At 39.1% G+C, this 20,329-nt stretch overlaps 1 pseudogene; it reads right to left on the minus strand.

Annotated features, from left to right (window-relative positions):
* Positions 1–8,586: 8,586 nt before the first annotated feature.
* Positions 8,587–19,095, minus strand: LOC149748921 (far upstream element-binding protein 3 pseudogene; annotated as a pseudogene).
* Between the last annotated feature and the right edge of the window lie 1,234 nt (positions 19,096–20,329).

Raw genomic sequence — 20,329 nt, forward strand, 5'->3', positions numbered from 1 at the left:
ATTGTGAAAATGACTCTACTACCCAAAGCAATTGACAGATTCAATGCAATACTTATCAAACTGCCAATGGCATTTTTCACAGAACTGGAACAATAAATTTCACAATTTGTATGGAAACACAGAAGACCCCGAATAGCCAAAGCAATCGTGAGAAAGAAAAATGCAGCTTGAAGAATCAGGCTCCTGGACTTCAGAATACACTACAAAGCTACAGTAATCAAGACAGTATGGTACTGGCACAAAAACAGAAATATAGATCAATGGAACAGGATAGAAAGCCCAGAGATAAATCCACGCACATATGGTCACCTTATTTTTTATAAAGGAGGCAAGAATATACAATGGAGAAAAGAGAGCCTCTTCAATAAGTGGTGCTGGGAAAACTGGACAGGTACATGTAAAAGTATGAAATTAGAACACTCCCTAACACCATATACAAAAATAAACTCAAAATGCATTAAAGACCTAAATGTAAGGGTTCTATGGGTTGCAACTTTAAACTTCAATCTGTTAAAATTCATATTCTACCCTCTAAGAAGATTGTAACTAAGCAGGACCCTATGGGGCCTTCCCAGGGGCAAGCCATTGCCCCATATCCTCTGCTTTAGCTCCTCTCTGAAGTACCTAGATAACAGTATCTGGTGCACATTTTCTGAGTTGTTTTACAGATGTGAAAACCCCCCACCACATGGAAGTTGTTAACCACTTGATGACCATGAGCACATAGCCCCCAGGCCTCCTGGAGCCTGAGGATCTATAATGTTAACCCCTGTGACACCATCCTGTTACCTCACCATCAACCAATCAGAGAATTGGGCAGTAGCTGATCACATACCCTGCAACGCCACTCCCTCACCTGGCCTTCAAAAATACTTTGCTGGGGGCTTCCCTCGTGGCGCAGTGGTTGAGAGTCCGCCTGCCGATGCAGGGGACACGGGTTCATGCCCCAGTCTGGGAAGATCCCACATGCCGAGGAGTGGCTGGGCCCGTGAGCCATGGCCGCTGAGCCTGTGCGTCCGGAGCCTGTGCTCCGCAATGGGAGAGGCCACAGCAGTGAGAGGCCCGCGTACAGCAAAAAAAAAAAAAAAAAGAAATATATGGTAAACTCTAAATAGACGGAAGTGCATGCTTGCACACCACCCACCACACACACACTCAACCCAAGCTCAGGATGGCTAAGATGAAAAAGACAGAAAATACCTTTGCTGAACCCTTTCAGGGAGTACAGGGTTTTTTGGGCATGAGCCACCCATCTCCTTCCATGGCCCTGCAATAAAGCTTTCCCTGCTCCAAACTCCAACGTTTCAGTTAGTTTGGCCTCACTGTGCGTCAGGCACACGAACTTATGTTCACTAGCAAGATGAGCTAGCCAAACATACATATGGAAAAATTGTAAGAGACATGCAAGTGGCCTGCAATCCTAATTTAGACTTATTACTTCTATGGGAGAATACACCAAAATTTGGTGCTAGTGATTATCGGTGCTAGTGGTAATAGTGATTATTAACTGTGCAAGATGTTTGCATACTTTGTCTCATTTGAGCCTCGCAAGACTGTAGGCTATAAATCATCACTCTCACTCTACCAATGGGAAAACTGGGGCTCAAAGAAATTAGACAATTGCCAAGGACACATTCCCTAACACCACCACTTGGAAGCCCAAAGCCCTCCCTGGGACACTGGATCAGACTTGTCCTCTTCCAGGTGAACATTTGCTCTGAGAACTAAAATACTGCCTGCCATATCAGTAAACAAAGGATGTTGCAGCCATCAAGCCATCACATTACAGCTCCCCAGATGGTGAGCCCTGAGGGAACTCAGGATGGAGACAAACAGGCTGCCCACTGCCAACCCCATCTAGCAGTCAGCTGCTGCAGCCACCCCCAACTGTGCAGTCTGAGGAAACTCAGGATGAGAAAACACAGGATACTGGCTCCAGATAGCTGAGGTGCATGATAGCTGAGGAATGATTTCAGTGAGCCCACATGTTTGCATCTTCCCATACATAGAAAAGTAATAATAATAATAATAATAATAAAATAAAAAAAATTTTTTAAAAAGTAATAAATTCCTTGAGATATCTGGTTTTCTTTTATTAACAGTAATCTTTTGATATTCCAAATACCTGATCTTTTGTTGCAAAAACTCCTGTATACTCTGGCTCCCCACCCTTGCCTCTTTGGAGCAGTCTCTCAGAGTTATTTGAGACACTGACTCCCAGGCTTGAAGTCCTAAGACTGTCCACTGAACAAAGCGTAACTCTCAACTTTAAGTTATGCTTTTTTCTTTCAGTCGACAGCTCCATTATTATTTATGGGTTATCAGTCAGTGAACAACCGTAAAAGGAGTTGAAAATTGTATGTCCGATCACTATAATTCATATTAAGAAGTAAAGGCATTTTAATAAATTAATTTCTTAAATCTCTAGAATGTTGGAGGGGAGGGAAAGATTTCATTTTGTTTTGTTTGGGACATACATATGATGATTTGGGAGGGAGAAGCTGGTCAGGCGGTACCTTCCTGTTGCCCCTTAGCTACACTTCCACTCCATCACAGAAAGGCAGGAGTCAGGAACTTGTTCTCCCTTCTGAACATTTGTGGGTTCCAAGGACAAAGCCAAAACAGAAACACTTGAGACACTTCTCTTCCATTCTCCTTCCACCTTCTACTCCTTCTTCCCCTACCTCCACTCAGAGTTAAAAGTTAAAAATTTTTAAACTCTCGAGTAAATAGCTTGATAACATTTAGTGATGTTCATAATGTAAAATTACCAGGGACAATCTGTCAATCTGTATTTCCCAGAAATGTAACCTAACAAAAACATCTTAGCTCTCTCGTTCTTTTCCATAAAAAGAACATGGAGAAAAAAACAGATTAAATAAACTTGGGCTTATGCAGCTCTGTTTCATTTCATTAGCATTGAGGTCCCATAAAATTGACAAAAAAAAAACAGGCAAACATGGAAAAGTAATAATGTCAAATACATATTTAAAGTTGATTTATATTGAATCTTTTAAACACACTCTGAGTCTGCTGCCCTGAATCTCAAAGCCACAATGAATACCAACAGCATGAATTCACAAATAAGACACCAAATTTATTGAATTTACTCATGGGATAATCACCTGTCTTTCACTTCTAATTGTTAGAGACTGTTCTAAAACGTTGGTGCCCTATTGCTCATTCCAATGTTTAAGAAATATTTAAGACCATAATTAAGGAAGACAATTCACAAAAGAAGAAATACAAGATCAGATTGGCAATGAATTTTTAATGATAATAGCTTATAAGTATTTGTGATGTTGAGAAACCACAAACTCTTAAACACTCCAGGTAGAAATATGAACTGGAAACACTAAAAAAAAAAAAGGGTAAAATAGCTACCACTGAGTACTTACCATGTGTTAGGCACTGTGCTAACTACTTTAAAACAATATATTTTCACATTATCTCTGTTTTATGGATGAGGAAAATGATGCTCAAAAAGGGTTAAGTAACATATCCAAGAACACAAAGATAGTGGAAAACAACAACAGAGCTAGAATGCAATTTGGCAATGAATATTAAACATCTTTAAAATTTGTATATTTTTAGAGCCAGCAGTTCTTGGAGTTTATCATAAAGAAATAATTAGAGAAATATATAATTATATTTATACAACAATGTCCACCTTAAAATTATTTATAAAAAGGAGAAGTGGCAACAACCTAAAAGTCCAACAATAGCCAAATGGCTAGTTTCAGTGTATTGTGCATTGAAGCAATGGAATACTATATGGCTATTTTAAATGATGGTATAACTCTATACTTATTGAAATAGAAATCTAGTCCATGTTTAGTGGAAAAAGCAAAATACAGAGTAGTGTATACAGTACAACTTTATTAAAAATAGTGTAGGGGGGCTTCCCTGGTGGCGCAGTGGTTAAGAGTCCGCCTGCTGATGCAGGGGACACGGGTTCGTGCCCTGGTCCGGGAAGATCCCACATGCCGCGGAGTGGCTGGGCCGGTGAGCCATGGGCGCTGAGCCTGCGCGTCCGGAGTCTGTGCTCCGCAACAGGAGAGGCCACAGCGGTGAGAGGCCCGCGTACCGCAAAAACAAACAAAAAAAAATAGTGTAGGTATGGATGGTGACTAGACTTATTGTAGTCACCACTTTGCAGTGTATAAAATATCAAATCATTGTTATATATCTGAAACTAATGTTATATATCAATTATATCTCAATTTTAAAAAAAGTCTATTAAACCATAAAAAATTAGCATAGGTATGAAAGAAACAAGAATTTACTCCAGTATGTTAACTCATTATGTCTTGTGGTGGCATTTTGAGTGATTTATTTTGTTTACTCACATATTTTAAAATAATTCTACAACAAAAATGAACTACCTATGTAAACATTTGTTTAAAACGTCACAAGAGAACTTTAATACACTGCTCATGGGAATGTAAAACAATACTACCACTTTGGAAAACTGTTCAAGAGTTTCTTATAAAATTAAGCATACACCTGCAATATGACCCTGGCATTCTACTCCTAGGTGTGTACCTAAGAGAAATGAAAGTGTATATTTACACAAAGACTTGTGACAAATGTTCAAAATAGCTTTATTAACAATAGCCCCAAACTGAAGACAATTCAAATATTCATCAACAGATGAAGGAATAAACAAAATGTAGTACATCCATACAATGGAATACTACTCGGCACCAAAATGAATGAAATACTGATATGCCTGTATACACAACACAGATAAACCTCACATTCATTATACTGAGTAAAAGAAGCCAGACACAAAAGAGCACACATTGTATCATGTTATTTACATAAAATACACAAGACTGCAAACTAATTTATAGTGACAAAAAAAAAGATCAGTGACTGCCTGAGGCCAGGAGCAGGAGGAATAGACTACAAAGAGACATGAGAAAATCTGGGGTGGAGGGTGATGATGGAAATGTTCTGTATCTTGATTATGTTGTTTTAAAGGTATATATAGAATCCATTAAACTGTACCCTTTAAAAGAATGCAGCTTTTTTTTTTTTTTGCGGTACACGGGCCTCTCACTGTTGTGTCCTCTCCCACTGCGGAGCACAGGCTCCGGACGCGCAGGCCCAGCGGCCATGGCTCACAGGCCCAGCCGCTCCATGGCATGTGGGATTTTCCCGGACCGGGGCACGAACCCGTGTCCCCTGCATCGGCAGGCAGACTCTCAACCACTGCGCCACCAGAGAAGGCCCCAAGAATGCAGCTTATTGTACATACATAATACTTCAATAAAGTTAAGTTTTTAAAAAGTTTACAGGAGCTTAATTCTTCAGAATATATATATAATTTTTTCCTAAACTCTGTATACAGGAATTTCAGGTCACCAGATTGGTTTTAAACTTAATAGTAATAACAACAACAATTGCAGGTAACGTTTATAATATTCCAGAAACTATCCTATCGATATTCTGTTTTCACAGAAAGACAGAAATCCACCCTAAAATTCACATGTAATCTCAAGGGACCCCAAATAGCCAAAACAACCTTGAAAAAGAATAGCAAAGTCAGAGATTTCACACTTCCTGATTTCAAAACTTATTACAAAGTCAGTAATCAAAATAGTGTGGTACTTGCATAAAGATACACACGAAGAACAATGGAATAAAATAGAGAGTCCAGAAAAAAAAAAGCCTTGCATTTATGGCCAAATGAGTTTTGACAGGAGTGCCAACACCATTCAACACCATTGAAACAAATGGTGCTGGGAAAATTGAATATTCACATACAAAAGAATGAAGTTGAACCTTTATACACCACACACAGCATATGTAAAAATTAACTCAAAATAGATCAAAGAACTAAATATGAATCTCTTAGAAGAAAACACAGGTGAAAACCTTCATGACATTGATTTGGAGGTCAAGAATGATATCTTGGATATGATACCAAAAGCACATGCAACAAAAGAAAAAATAAATTAGACTACATCGAAATATAAAACTTCTGTACATCAAGGAACACAGTAAACAAAGTGAAAAAGCAACCCACATAATGAAAGAATTTGTAAATCATGTATTTGATAATAGACTAATAGAATATATAAAGAATTCCAACAACTCAACAACAAAACCCAATTTTAAAATGGGCAAAGGACTTCAACAGACGTTTCTCCAAAGAAGATATGCAAATAGCCAATATGCACATGAAAAGATGTTCAACATCACTAATCACCTTAAATTAAAAGAAATAACCAACTGTTCCCATTTATTATTTTTATTTATTTATTTTTGGCTGTGTTGGGTCTTCGTTTCTGTGCGAGGGCTTTCTCTAGTTGCAGCAAGCGGGACCCACTCTTCATCACGGTGTGTGGGCCTCTCACTATCGCGGCCTCTCCCGTTGCGGAGCACAGGCTCCAGACGCGCAGGCTCAGTAGTGTGGCTCACGGGACTAGTCGCTCCGCGGCATGTGGGATCTTCCCAGACCAGGGCTTGAACCCGTGTCCCCTGCATTGGCAGGCAGATTCTCAACCACTGCGTCACCAGGGAAGCCCTCCCATTTATTATTAGTTAGGTTCAAAACCTAATAGCAATACTTTGTGTGGTGTTCAACAGATTACACTGTGTCTCTTGAAAATGTAAGTTCACTGGAATGCCTGGAGCACCTCAGCAAACAGTTTGGGAACCATGGATATAGATAATCACTAAGAATAGAGAAGAAATATATAGTGAGGTTAAATACAACAACTCAAACTAAATTACATTCAAGGTTTTAGACTTGTCTAAAAACTGTGAGGTTTTTTAAAAGGTATAGTCACCATTTTAATAGTTCTATCATAATATGGGAAATCTTATCACTATAATATTAAACTGTGTTGCTCAGTCTTTGCCTTTGCCCTCCAAGTCATAAACTGAAGTATTCTATTTTCTTCTTCAAAATGTGCTTGATGCAGATTTCTATTCTACAAGACATAGTTTCAGAAAGAAGCCATTGATTGAGCTAGTATTAAATGCACTCAGATTTAAATTTAAATTTAGTTTACAATTTAGATTCAAAAGTCCCTGGGCTATAGTTTCAGCTGTGACCAGAAATGATATCTGTTACTTCTAGGCAAAGTCAATTCAGAAACGGGCATGCCTTCACCACCTTTTCTTAGCCTGCTGGCTGGATGCAGAGAACTCTGAACTCTTAAAGGATAGCAGAGCTACAATATGGAAGAAGCCTGGGTCTCTAAATGAGCTCTAGAATAGACATCTGCTGATGAGGAACACCCACATTATACTGCTATATTGGCAAGAAATGTACTTCTATTTTGTTAAGCCACTGAAACTTTGGAGTTGGTCTCTTTTTTTTTTTTTTTTTACTTTGCACACAAGATGTCTTGTGGAAATTTTATTATGTAGAGTGTAAAATGAATTGTCAGTCCAATAAAAACAACAGTTTTTTTTAAAAAAACAACATGCATAACATTTTCCAATTGCCTTTTTTAATAGTTAGACATTTCAAGCATTATAAGGAAAATAAGGAGAAAAACCCCAGACACTTCAGTAAATTCAGTATATCTCAAATGGAATGTCCCCCAGGTCAACTGAAAAATGCAAGAAAAAATAGCTTCAATTCCATTTTTCTTTTAAAAATACATGTTATCTGTACAAGATACACTACAGTAAACACTGGAAATCATATTATCCCTTTTATTAAATCAAAATTATTTAATTCATATTGTGGTTAATGCTAGATTTATTTATTCATCTAGTTAATTTGACAAATATTAAGAAAATATTTAAAAGAAAAAAGCAAAACACACCTTGGAATTTAAAAAGTTACTACATTTTTATGCGATTTAATGTTCCATAGTGTTTGTTAAAAGTTATATTGAATTTATTTTTAATATTAAAAATAACAGTATTTATATTTCTGAGAGAATAGAGAAAGGTTTTTTTGTTTTGTTTTTAAAACAAGCTTGGAGGTCTTAGATACACAATTGCAATCGGTAGGTAATGGAGACATGATAAAACGTCTGCTAAACACACAAACACATTTTTATATTATTACCCCTTTAGAACTCTAGAAATTATACAAACCCTATAAAATGCCCCCTCCTGAACCCTGTTGGACAGCAATACAATTATCTGTCTCAATTCAGAATTCACATAATTAATTATAATACATAATAGTTCAGTTTTTTAAAAAATGCAATAAAACCAGACAGCCAAGATACAAGAAATTAGAAGTAAAACATTTAATGAATTTGCACGTTTAAGAATATTTAAATACTGTTTAAAAATTTTTTTAAAGAATTTGTTACAAGCCACCTAAGACTTCCAAGCCACTTTCTGTTGCAACAGAAAAAACTGTAAATAAAAAGACATGCAAACAAAACAAAACAAAAACACACCATGTTGAAATGTCACGGCTCTGCAGCACATTCTGGTGCCCGAATTTGCAGGTATTGCTCCAAAAAGAATCCCAGAGCTTACACATTTGCAGTAACAAACAAAAATAACAAAACAAAAATTATCAGCAATTTTTAGTAACTGATTTTCCCGATTTTTAGAAAAATTCTGTTAATCTAGTGTTTCACAGAACAAAACAAAGGCTCTTCATCAAAAGGTTTGCACATCTAAAAACCTCTGTTACAAATAGGTTTTGCTCACAATGGTTTGGGGGGGGGCGAGGAAAGGGAGCTGCAGGCCACTGCCCTACTGCTCCTGGCTGTGGGCCTGAGCTTGCCCTAATGTTTGCCCGTAGAATGCGACCTGCTGTCTGTAATACTCCGCCCCGGCCATTGTGTAGTCCGGCGGGCAGCTGGCCTGAGGAGCGGCGCTGGCAGCGTGACTCTGTTTTTTGTAATAGTCTTCCCAGGCCTTGCTGTAGTAGGGCTGGCTGCTCTGCGGCTGGCTCTGCTGGCTTGGAACCTGCTGTGTGGGCTGCTGCCACGCCTGGTAGGTGCTGCCCCAGCCCTGGGTCAGGAACTCCGAAGGACCACTCACAGGCGCGCTGTGAGGCCTTCCGTTCACTTTAGCGGCCATGTTTGGGAAGCACCCTGAGCTCCTTGGAGGAAAGGTGTTCTGATGCGGCGCGGCAGATGGCTGGCTGAAGGGGCCCTGTGCATAATCTCCGGGCGCTCCGAGACTGGCACCGCCAACTTTCTCATCTATGAGATGTCTGGCCAGCTCAATCTGTTGAGGAACTCCCCTGATGGTGAATATTCGCAGGTTGGGGTCCGTGTTGGGAGGGTGGTTCCGCTGAAGCTCCACGCGTGCTCCTGACTGCTGGTTTATGCTATTGATGTCCTCACCCCCTTTGCCTATGACGAGGCCGCACTTATCTGCCGGCACTGTGTAGGTTATCTCCTGGATGCCACCAGGGGTTCCCACGCTCCAGTCACCGCGACCATGGCCCCTTCCTCTGGCTACCGCCAGGCCTCCGAAGCCATCTCTTTCCTCAGCTGTAAGAATAAGCTCGTTGATGACATGTGCTGCATGCTGGCATCCCTCTGGGGGTCCCATGACCTGTGCAGCTCTCTCTGGACTAATACCATCATCTGGTTTGAACTGAATTCTCACACCAGCATCATTCTGGATCTTTTTGATCATTTCCCCATTTCTTCCTATTACAATCCCAACTGCAAACCTAGGGACAGACACCTCTATACTGCCTCCTCCCATTCGGGAGCTGAAATCACCACGTACACCTCGAAAATCAACTTGGTCTTTTTCTCGGATGATCTCTAATACCATTTCTCTTGCTTGCTGTACTTTAAATGGGTCTCTGGTGATGCGAAGAGGCTTGTCTGCTCCCGTGGACAATGGGCCGTCCTGGATCATGGCCATCTTCACACCTGTCCGCTCCTGCAACTGCTTTATTGTCTCCCCTCCCTTGCCGATGACCAGCCCCACTTTAGACGCAGGGATGAGAATCTCCTGGATCGTGCTGTTGCCATCTATGTCATTATGAAAGCCAGGTCCATTCCGACAGTGGTCCACGATCTGTCCCAGGAGCCGTTTGGCTTGTTCAATACTTTCTGGGGTTCCGGTAAGTACACAGGGCCTCTCTGGAATCCCAGAACTCTCTGAGGCAATCTGAATTTTGCAACCAGATTCTGCTTGAATCCGTGAAATCTGCTCACCTCCCCAACCGACAATAAATCCAACCATTTTATCAGGCACTTTGAATTCTTCTGTTATTACTGCCCTTTGATGTAACAAGGCCCCTAACTGGTTACCTACTCCATCATCCAAGGGCTGTTTTTGTACTCCATAGCCATACACTGAGGGGTCCACTAGAGGTGTGGAATTATTCAAGTGAGGAATTGAATCAATTTTAGCAGCAATCTGCCGGACCCGGTGCAGAGCGTCCACGAAGCCCTCAGCCTTCATCCCCACTGGAGCGCTCTGCCCCTGCACCAGCTCTGCCATTACCACCCCCGCCGCCGCTGCCGCTCGGCTCCCCCGTCAGGCCTCCCGCTCCACTTGGGGACCTGTAGCCGGAAAGTGGAGTTGATCTCTTACACCAATTAATACACTCCAAACTAAGGCCCATTTCTAATATAACTGAGACTCCTTTTCAAGTATTACTATTAAGTATGACACATGTAAAACTTCCTTTGATACATCCTTTTCATCACCTTGAGTAAATTCCTCATATTCCTAGGTTGCTAAGAGATTTTGTAAGCAAGTGTATATGTTTATTGAATGTCATTTTGTCAAGAACTGTGAAGGAAACAGAAGCAAGAAGAACTACAGTCCTGCAACCTATGGAACGAAAACCACATTCACAGAAAGATAGACAAAATAAAAAGGCAGAGGACTATGTAACAGATGAAGGAACAAGATAAAACCCCAGAAAAACAACTAAATGAAGTGGAGATAGGCAACCTTCCAGAAAAAGAATTCAGAATAATGATAGTGAAGATAATACAGGACTTCGGAAAAAGAATGGAGGCAAAGATCAAGAAGATGCAAGAAATGTTTAACAAAGACCTAGAAGAAATAAAGAACAAACAGAGAGGAACAATACAATAACTGAAATGAAAAATACACTAGAAGGAATCAATAGCAGAATAACTGAGGCAGAAGAACAGATAAGTGACCTGGAAGAACAGAATAAAGAAAAAAAATGAAAACAAATGAAGACAACCAAGATTACGCTTCCCAGGAAGGAGTTCATACAGATTCCATAGAGAAATCAAAACCTTTACAGATAAGCAACAGCTAAGAATTCAGCACCACAAAACTAGCTCTACAACAAAGTCTAAAGCAACTTCTCTAAATGGGAAACACAAGACAAGAAAAGGACCTACAGGGCTTCCCTGATGGTGAAGTGGTTAAGAATCTGCCTGCCAATGCAGGGGACATGGGTTCGAGCCCTACTCCGGGAAGATCCCACATGCTGCAGAGCAACTAAGCCCATGTCCCACAACTACTGAGCCTGTGCTCTAGAGCCTGTGAGCCACAACTACTAAGCCCACGTGCCACAACTACTGAAGCCCGTGCACCTAGAGCCCATGCTCCACAGCGATGAGTAGCCCATGCACCGCAATGAAGAGTAGCCCCCGTTCCCCGCAACTAAAGAAAAAAACACCCACATGCAACAACGAAGACCCAAGATCCCACATGCCGTGAAGCGGCTGGGCCCGTGAGCCACAGCCGCGGAGCCTGTGCATCCAGAGCCTGTGCTCCGCAATGGGAGAGGCCACAACAGTGAGAGGCCCATGTACCGCAAAAAAAAAAAGAGGAAATTGACAGTAACACAATAATAGTGGGGTACTTTAGCATCTCACTTACACCAATAGACAGATCATCCAGACAGAAAATTAATAAGGAAACACAAGCTTTAAATGACATAGAAGACCAGATAGATTTAATTGATATTTATAGGACATTCCATCTGAAACAGCAAATTACACTTTCTTCTCAAGTGCACATGGAACATTCCCCAGGATACATCACATCTTGGGTCACAAATCAAGCCTTGGTAAATTTAAGAAAATTGAAATCATTTCAAGCATCTTTTCTGACCACAGCACTATGAGATTAGAAATAAACTACAGGGAATAAAATGTAAATAATGCAAACACATGGAGGATAAACAATACGTTCCTAAATAACCAAGAGATCATTGAAGAAATCAAAGAGGAAATCATAAAATACCTAGAGACAAATGACAACGAAAATATGATGATCCAAAACCTATAGGATGCAGCAAAAGCAGTTCTAAGAGGGACGTTTAAAGCAATACAATCCTATCTCAAGAAACAAGAAAAATCTCAAATAATCTAACCTTACACCTAAAGGAACTAGAGAAAGAAGAACAAACAAAACCCAAAGTTAGTAGAAGGAAAGAAATAAAGATAAGAGCAGAAATAAATGAAATAGAAACAAAGAAAACAATAGCAAAGATCAATAAAACTAAAAGCTGGTTCTTTGAAAAGATAAACAAAATTGATAACTTTTACCCAGACTCATCAAGAGAAAGAGGGAGAGGACTCAAATCAATAAAATTAGAAATGAAAAAGGAGAAGTTACAACGGACACCGCAGAAATACAAAGCATCATAAGAGACTACCACAAGCAACTCTATGCCAATAAAATGGACAACCTGGAAGAAATGGACAAATTCTTAGAAAGGTATACCCTTCCAAGACTGAACCAGGAAGAAATAGAAAATATGAACGGACCAATCACAAGTAATGAAATTGAAGCTGTGATTAAAAATCTTCCAACAGACAAAAGTCCAGAACCAGATGGCTTCACAGGTGAATTCTACCAAACATTTAGAGAAGACCTAAAACCCATCCTGCTCAAACTTTTCCAAAAAATTCCAGAGGCAGGAACACTCCCAAACTCATTCTATGGGGCCAACATCACCCTGATACCAAAACCAGACAAAGATACTACAAAAAAGAAAATTACAGACCAATACCACTGGTGAATATAGATGTAAAAATCCTCAACAAAATACTAGCAAACAGAATCCACCAACACATTAAAAGGATCATACACCATGATCAAGTGGGATTTATCCCAGGGATGCAAGGATTCTTCAATATATGCAAATCAATCAATGTGATAAATGATATTAACAAATTGAAGAATAAAAACCATATGATCATGAGCATCTGCATAGATGCAGAAAAAGCTTATGACAAAATTCAACACCCATTTATGATAAAAACTCTCCAGAAAGTGGGCATAGAGGGAAGCTACCTCAACATAATAAAGGCCATATACAACAAACCTACAGCAAACATCATTCTCAACGGTGAAAAACTGAAACCATTGCCTCTGAGATCAGGAACCAGACAAGGATGTCCACTCTTGCCACTATTATTCAACATAGTTTTGAAGTCCTAACCATGGCAATCAGAGAAAAAAAGAAATAAAAGGAATACAAATGGGAAAAGAAGAAGTAAAACTGTCACTGTTTACAGATGACATGATACTATACATAGATAACCCTAAAGATGCCACCAGAAAACTACTAGAGCTAATCAATGAATTTGGTAAAGTTGCAGGATACAAAATTAATGCACAGAAATCGCTTGCATTCCTATACACTAACAAGGAAAGATCAGAAAGAGAAATTAAGGAAACAATCCCATTCACCATTGCAACAAAAAGAATAAAATACTTAGGAATAAACCTACCTAAGGAGGTAAAAGACCTGTACTCAGAAAACTATGACACTGATGAAAGAAATCAAAGATAACACAAACAGATGCAAAGATATACTGTATTCTTGGATTGGAAGAATCAGTATTGTGAAAATGACTATACTGCCCAAAGCCATCTACAGATTCAATGCAATCCCTATCAAATTACCAATGGCATTTTTTACAGAAATAGAACAAAAAATCTTAAAATTTGTATGGAGACACAAAGACCCCAAATAGCCAAAACAACCTTGAGGGACAAAAACAGAGCTGGAGGAATCAGACTCCCTGACTTCAGACTATACTACAAAGCTACAGTAATCAAGACAGTATGGTACTGGCACAAAAACAGAAGTATAGATCAATGGTACAGGATAGAAAGCCCAGAGATAAACCCACACACCTACAGTCAACTAATCTATGACAAAGGAGGCAAGGATATACAATGGAGAATAGACAGTCTCTTAAATAAGTGGTGCTGGGAAAACTGGACAGCTACATGTAAAAGAATGAAATTAGAACACTCCCTAACACCATACACAAAAATAAACAAAAATGGATTAAAGACCTAAATATAAGACCAGACACTATAAAACTTTTAGAGGAAAGCATAGGAAGAACACTCTTTGACATAAATCACAGCAAGATCTTTTTTGACCCACCTCCTAGAGAAACGGAAATAAAAACAAAAACAAATGGAACCTAATGAAACTTAAAAGTTTTTGCACAGCAAAGGAAACTATAAACAAGACAAAAAGACAACTCTCAGAATGGGAGAAAATATTTGCAAACAAATCAATGGACAAAGGATTAATCTCCAAAATATATAAACAGCTCATGCAGCTCAATATTAGAAAAACAAACAACCCAATCCAAAAATGGGCAGAAGACCTAAATAGACATTTCTCCAAAGAAGACATACAGATGGCCAAGAGGCACATGAAAAGCTGCTCAACACCTCTAATTATTAAAGAAATGCAAATCAAAACTACAATGAGGTATCACCTCACACCAGTCAGAATGGCCATCATCAAAAAATCTACAAACAATAAATTCTGGAGAGGGTGTGGAGAAAAGGGAATCCTCTTGCACTGTAGGTGGGAATATAAATTGATACAGCCACTATGGAGAACAGTATGGGGGTTCATTAAAAAACTAAAAATAGAATTACCATATGACCCAGCAAGCCCACTACTGGGCACATACCCAGAGAAAACCATAATTCAAAAAGACACATACACCCCAATGTTCATTGCAGCACTATTTACAATAGGCAGGTCATGGAAGCAACCTAAATGCCCATCAACAGACAAATGGATAAAGAAGATGTGGTATATATATGCAATGGAATATTACTCTGCCATAAAAAGGAATGAAATTGGGTCATTTGTAGAGACTTGGAGGACCTAGACACTGTCATACAGAGTGAAGTAAGTCAGAAAGAGAAAAATAAATATCATATATTAACGCATATATGTGGAATCTAGAAAAATGGTACAGATGAACTGGTTTGCAAGGCAGAAATAGAGACACAGATTTAGAGAACAAACGTATGGACACCAAGGGGGAAAAGTGAGGGGTGGGGGTGGGGGTGGGATGAATTGGGAGATTGGGATTTACAAATATACACTAATATGTATAAAATTGATAATAAGAAACTGCTGTATTAAAATTAAAAAATTTTAAAAAAAAGAACTGTGAAGGATCTGAGATTTTATGCTACTTGCAATGGAATACTGCTCAGCAATAAAAAGGAATGAATTACTGATACACACAACAAAATCTCAAAGTCATTACACTGAGTAAAAGAAGCCACACACTAAAGAGTGCATCAGTACTTCTTTCCTTTTTGTTGACAAATAGTATTCCATTTTATAGATATACTGTATGTTGTCTATCCATTCATCAGTTAATGGAGATTTGGGTGGCTACCACTATTGGCTATTACGAATAACACTGCCATAACATTCATGTACTTTGATGTATAAATAAAACATACTGTCTGATTCCATTTATATCATGTTCAAGAACAGGCAAAACTGGGACTTCCCTGGTGGTCCAGTGGTTAAGAATCCCCCTATCAGTGCAGGGGATGAAGGTTCAATACCTGGTCAGGGAACTAAGATCTCACATGCCTCAGGGCAACTAAGCCCACGCACCACAACTACTGAGCCTGAGCCACAACTAGAGAGAAGCCCACACTACAATTAGAGAAGCCTATGTGCCACAAGGAAGAGCCCACATGCTGCAACGATACATCCTGCATGCCACAACAAAGATCCCGTGTGCCGCAACTAACACCCAATACAGCCAAATAAATAAATAAATATAATTTTTTTAAAAAAAGAACAGGGCTTCCCTGGTGGCGCAGTGGTTGAGAGTCCACCTGCCGATGCAGGGGGACATGGGTTCGTGCCCTGGTCTGGGAAGATCCCACATGCCACAGAGCGGCTAGGCCCATGAGCCATGGCCGCTGAGCCTGTGCGTCCGGAGCCTGTGCTCTGCAACGGGAGAGGCCACAGCAGTGAGAGGCCCGCGTACCGCAAAAATAAAATAATAAATAAATAAATAAATAAAATAAAGTATTTATCAAAAGGTATATTAAGAACCACCAAAAACAAAATAAGAAGAGCTGAATAGTAGAATCAGAATTCTGTGGGAGGATAAGATCTTTGAAATCATCTGGTCCAGCCTCCTCACTTGTATACATGAGGAAACTGAGGTTCTGAGAAACAAGACTTGCTCATTCTCAATGGCAAAACTGAATAGAAAATCAAGGAGACAACTCAGTGATCAGTGCCAGGATATAAACTGAATACTTAAAACCAGGTTTCTGGCATTCGATATACAGATTACTATGTTTAAATATACAGGTCTCTTCTAGAGTTTATAAAGCAGTATTTGCTGGCAAGTGTTAACCAGATCTCAACATGGCCATCTGGTACATTTCTGTTTTATAGACGTCCCTTAAGAATAAGCCTTCAGGGAAAAAGATATAGGAATAAACTTATGTTTTATGTATGCCACTTTAAGCCACCCCACTGCCCCTTTTCTGTTATTGTTCATTTCTCCAAATGATATCTATTCTTTTCCATTGCACTTCTCTGATTAAAAAAATTTTTTTTCAACAGACAAAACAGTTCTAAATAAATCAAATAATATGAAGCAACTAATGACTGATTAAGGAGATGCAAAGTGGAATAATCCAGAACAAATATAAATTGATACATTTTAGAATGTATCATCTGCCAAACATAATTAGGAATCATATACTTAACCAGGTGTCTTCTGGGTTTTTGAAAATGAAATAGTCCAAGATAATAATACATCTGCTGTCTCCTAGGATATTTCTAAATGTCTTAGGATTTCTTAGTAGTGAATTTAGAGAGAAAACAAGAATATGAAGCTCTGGAGTAGAGCTTCTGGGATTTAATTCCCACTACATCATCAAATAGCTTATTTGTGTTAGAAAAATCTATTTAACCTCCTTGTGCCAATGTTTCCAAATCTGTAAAATAGAATTGTATAGGGTTGTTCTGAGAATTAAATAATTTGTTCTTCTTCAAGATGATGAAGAGCCAAAGGCTTTTTGTTAATCCCTCTGAAAACCTTATTTAAATAACCCTGAAAGTTATTTTCAGTGTATAAACCCACAACATTTAAGAGAAAGGAAGGTAAGCCATTAGAAAACACATTATTTTAACAAATTTTTGGGAAACAGAAAGAGGATGAAAGACCGATGACTAATAAAGCAGGGCAGGAGGAATCACTACTTAGAATATGAGTGGAAAAGAATGTAATGGAGGAATGCACCAATATTACCTGAAGAAACCCAAAATACTTAGAGCCAGGAAATTCTGACTAGGATGGACAACAGGAGCTGGGTCTGAAAGCAGGGTAATTAATTAAAGCCTGTATATGGAAAGCACCCACTCTCCTGCCAAGAACCAGGAAGCAAAATAGCCATCAGACAGGTGATTATCTTTGGGGCAAAAAATAATAATGCAGGAAGTGGTAGACAGTAGAAAGCATGTTCTTAACCATGAATACTGCGTATTTTGTTTTGTTTTGGTTAACTTTCACAACAAAGGAGATGAAAGACCTGCAGAATGCAAACTATAAGACATTGATCAAAGAAATTGAAGAAGGCACAAATTAATGGAAAGATATTCCATGCACATGGTTTGGAAGAATTAATATTGTTAAAATGTCCATTTTACCGAAAGCAATCTATAGATTCAGTGCAATCCCTATCAAAATTCCAATGGCATTTTTCACAGAAATAGAACAATCCTAAAATCTGTATGGAATCACAGAAGCCCCAATTTAGCCAAAGCAATCTCGAGAAAGAACAAAGCTGGAGGCATCACGCTCCCTGATTTCAAGCTATACTACAAAGCTGTAATAATCAAAACAGTATTGGCATAAAAACAGATCAATGAAACAGAATAGAGAGCCCAGAAATAAACCCATATATATATTCAATTAATTTACAACAAAGGAGCCAAGAATATAAAATGTAGAAAGGACAATCTCTTCAATATATGGTGTTGAGAAAACTGGAAAGCCACATGCAAAAGAATGAAACTAGACCACTATTGTACACCATACAGAAAAAATTAACTCAAAATGGATTAAAAACGTGAATGTTAAGACCAGAAACCATAAAACTCCTGGAAAAAAATATTGACAATAAGCTCCTTGACATCACTCTTGGCAGTATTTTTTTTGGATCTGACTCCAAAGGCAATGGCAACTAAAGCAAAAATAAACAAATGGGCCAACATTAAACTAAAAAGCTTTTGCACTGCAAAGGAAACCATCGACAAAACAAAAAGACAACCTAGCGAATGGGAGAAGATATTTGCAAATCATATATCCAATAAGCATATCCAAATATATAAAGAACTCATATAGCTCAATAACCACAACAAAAATATCCATTTTAAAAATGGGCAGAGGATCTGAATAGACATTTTCCTACAGACAAACAGATGGCCAGGGGACCGTATATATATTATATATACAAAACATGTTATGTATATATAATATATATACATATACAATCAACTATACTTCAATTTTAAAAAAAAAAAAAAAGTGTGCCTGGAATCACCGAGGGAATTAGGTTAGAGGGAGGTAAAGAGGAGAAAAATGAGAAATTTGGAAAGGGGGGAGAATTCTCCAAAACTGGAAAGCAGATGGCAGAGTGTGGGAATTCCAATAATAAAACCCATTCCCCTTGGGCTTCTCTGGTGGCGCAATGGTTGAGAGTCCGCCTGCCCATGCAGGGGACACGCGTTCGTGCCCCGGTCTGGGAAGATCCCACATGCCGCGGAGCGGCTAGGCCCGTGAGCCATGGCCACTGAGCCTGCGCATCCAGAGCCTGTGCTCCGCAACGGGAGAGGCCACAACAGTGAGAGGCCCACGTACCGCAAAAAAAAAACCATTCCCCACCCCACCCCACCCCACCCCTGAAAGGGGAATGGCTATTGGTGCACTTAGGAAAGTTGGGCTTAGCACCAGGGCTCAAGAACCTAAAGAAAAGAGTCAAACAGCCTTATGGCCAATATATGGGGAAGCTGAAGAGAAGTAAATATTTGCAAATTCTGATGAGACCAAAAAACCCTTACATTATCCCTCATCTTCATATATATATATATATTTTAATTATTTTTTTATTTTTTTGACTGCATTGGGTCTTTGTTGCTGTGTGGGCTTCTCATTGCCGTGGCTTCTCTTGTTGTGGAGCACGGTCTCTAGGCACGCAGGCTTCAGTAGTTATGGTGCACAGGCTTAGTTGCTCCACAGTATGTGGGATCTTCCCAGACCAGGGATCAAACCCGTGTCCCTGCTTTGGCAGGTGGATTCTTAACCACTGCACCACCAGGGAAGTCCCCCTGCACGTATATTTATATTCTCTAGGCTATTCTGGAGGTTCTTTCCTTGGCAAAGTAGAATGTACCCCATATGGCACAAAAGGAGTCATTTGGGCTTATACCATGAATATCAGCTGTAAACATGGACTAGGGACCAGTGGGGCCTCATCTAATGTTCAGCTCTTTCTAAAGCCCTCTGGAAACTTCACACGAATCTGAGTAATGGAACCCAACTATTACCTGTGGTTGAGCTTTCCACCAACCCAAGGATTAAAGTCAAATTAAAGATGTAGGGGGAAATGTGTGCTACAATAGAAAACTACATCTTGTGTAGATAACTCTCCTCCAAGTTATCTAATTCTGATCCTAAGGGAGCTATTTTACAACTCTGTAAGTTGTAGATACCTGATAGCAATGCAAAACAATTGTCTATAGACATGCAAGTTGTCTTATCTGACAGAGGATCAGCTAAGTTCCTGTCCTCTCTGTGGAAAGACCAGTTTTGCCTCCATTTGTACATTACTTTCAACATCCCTTTACTCCATATAAATTTGTGTTTCCTATTCTGATTACATATATTGTAACCGTTTATAGGAAATACTTGCTGAAGTATTTGGGGGTGACACAGCTTAAGTTTGCATTTTCATATAAATTTTAGAATCAGCTCGGTTTACACTAACATGTTCTACTGAAAATGTGATATTGCATTGAATCCATAGATCAATTTGGGGAGCACTGACATCTTTAAAATATTGAGTATTCTAATCTATGAACTGAATTTACTTACATCTTTAATATTTTGTGGGTTTT

Source organism: Delphinapterus leucas, chromosome 6 (assembly GCF_059928025.1).
Source record: "Delphinapterus leucas isolate spDelLeu-1000000601 "Yukka" chromosome 6, BTC_Dleu_Yukka2, whole genome shotgun sequence".
Classification (NCBI taxonomy): Eukaryota; Metazoa; Chordata; class Mammalia; order Artiodactyla; family Monodontidae; genus Delphinapterus; species Delphinapterus leucas.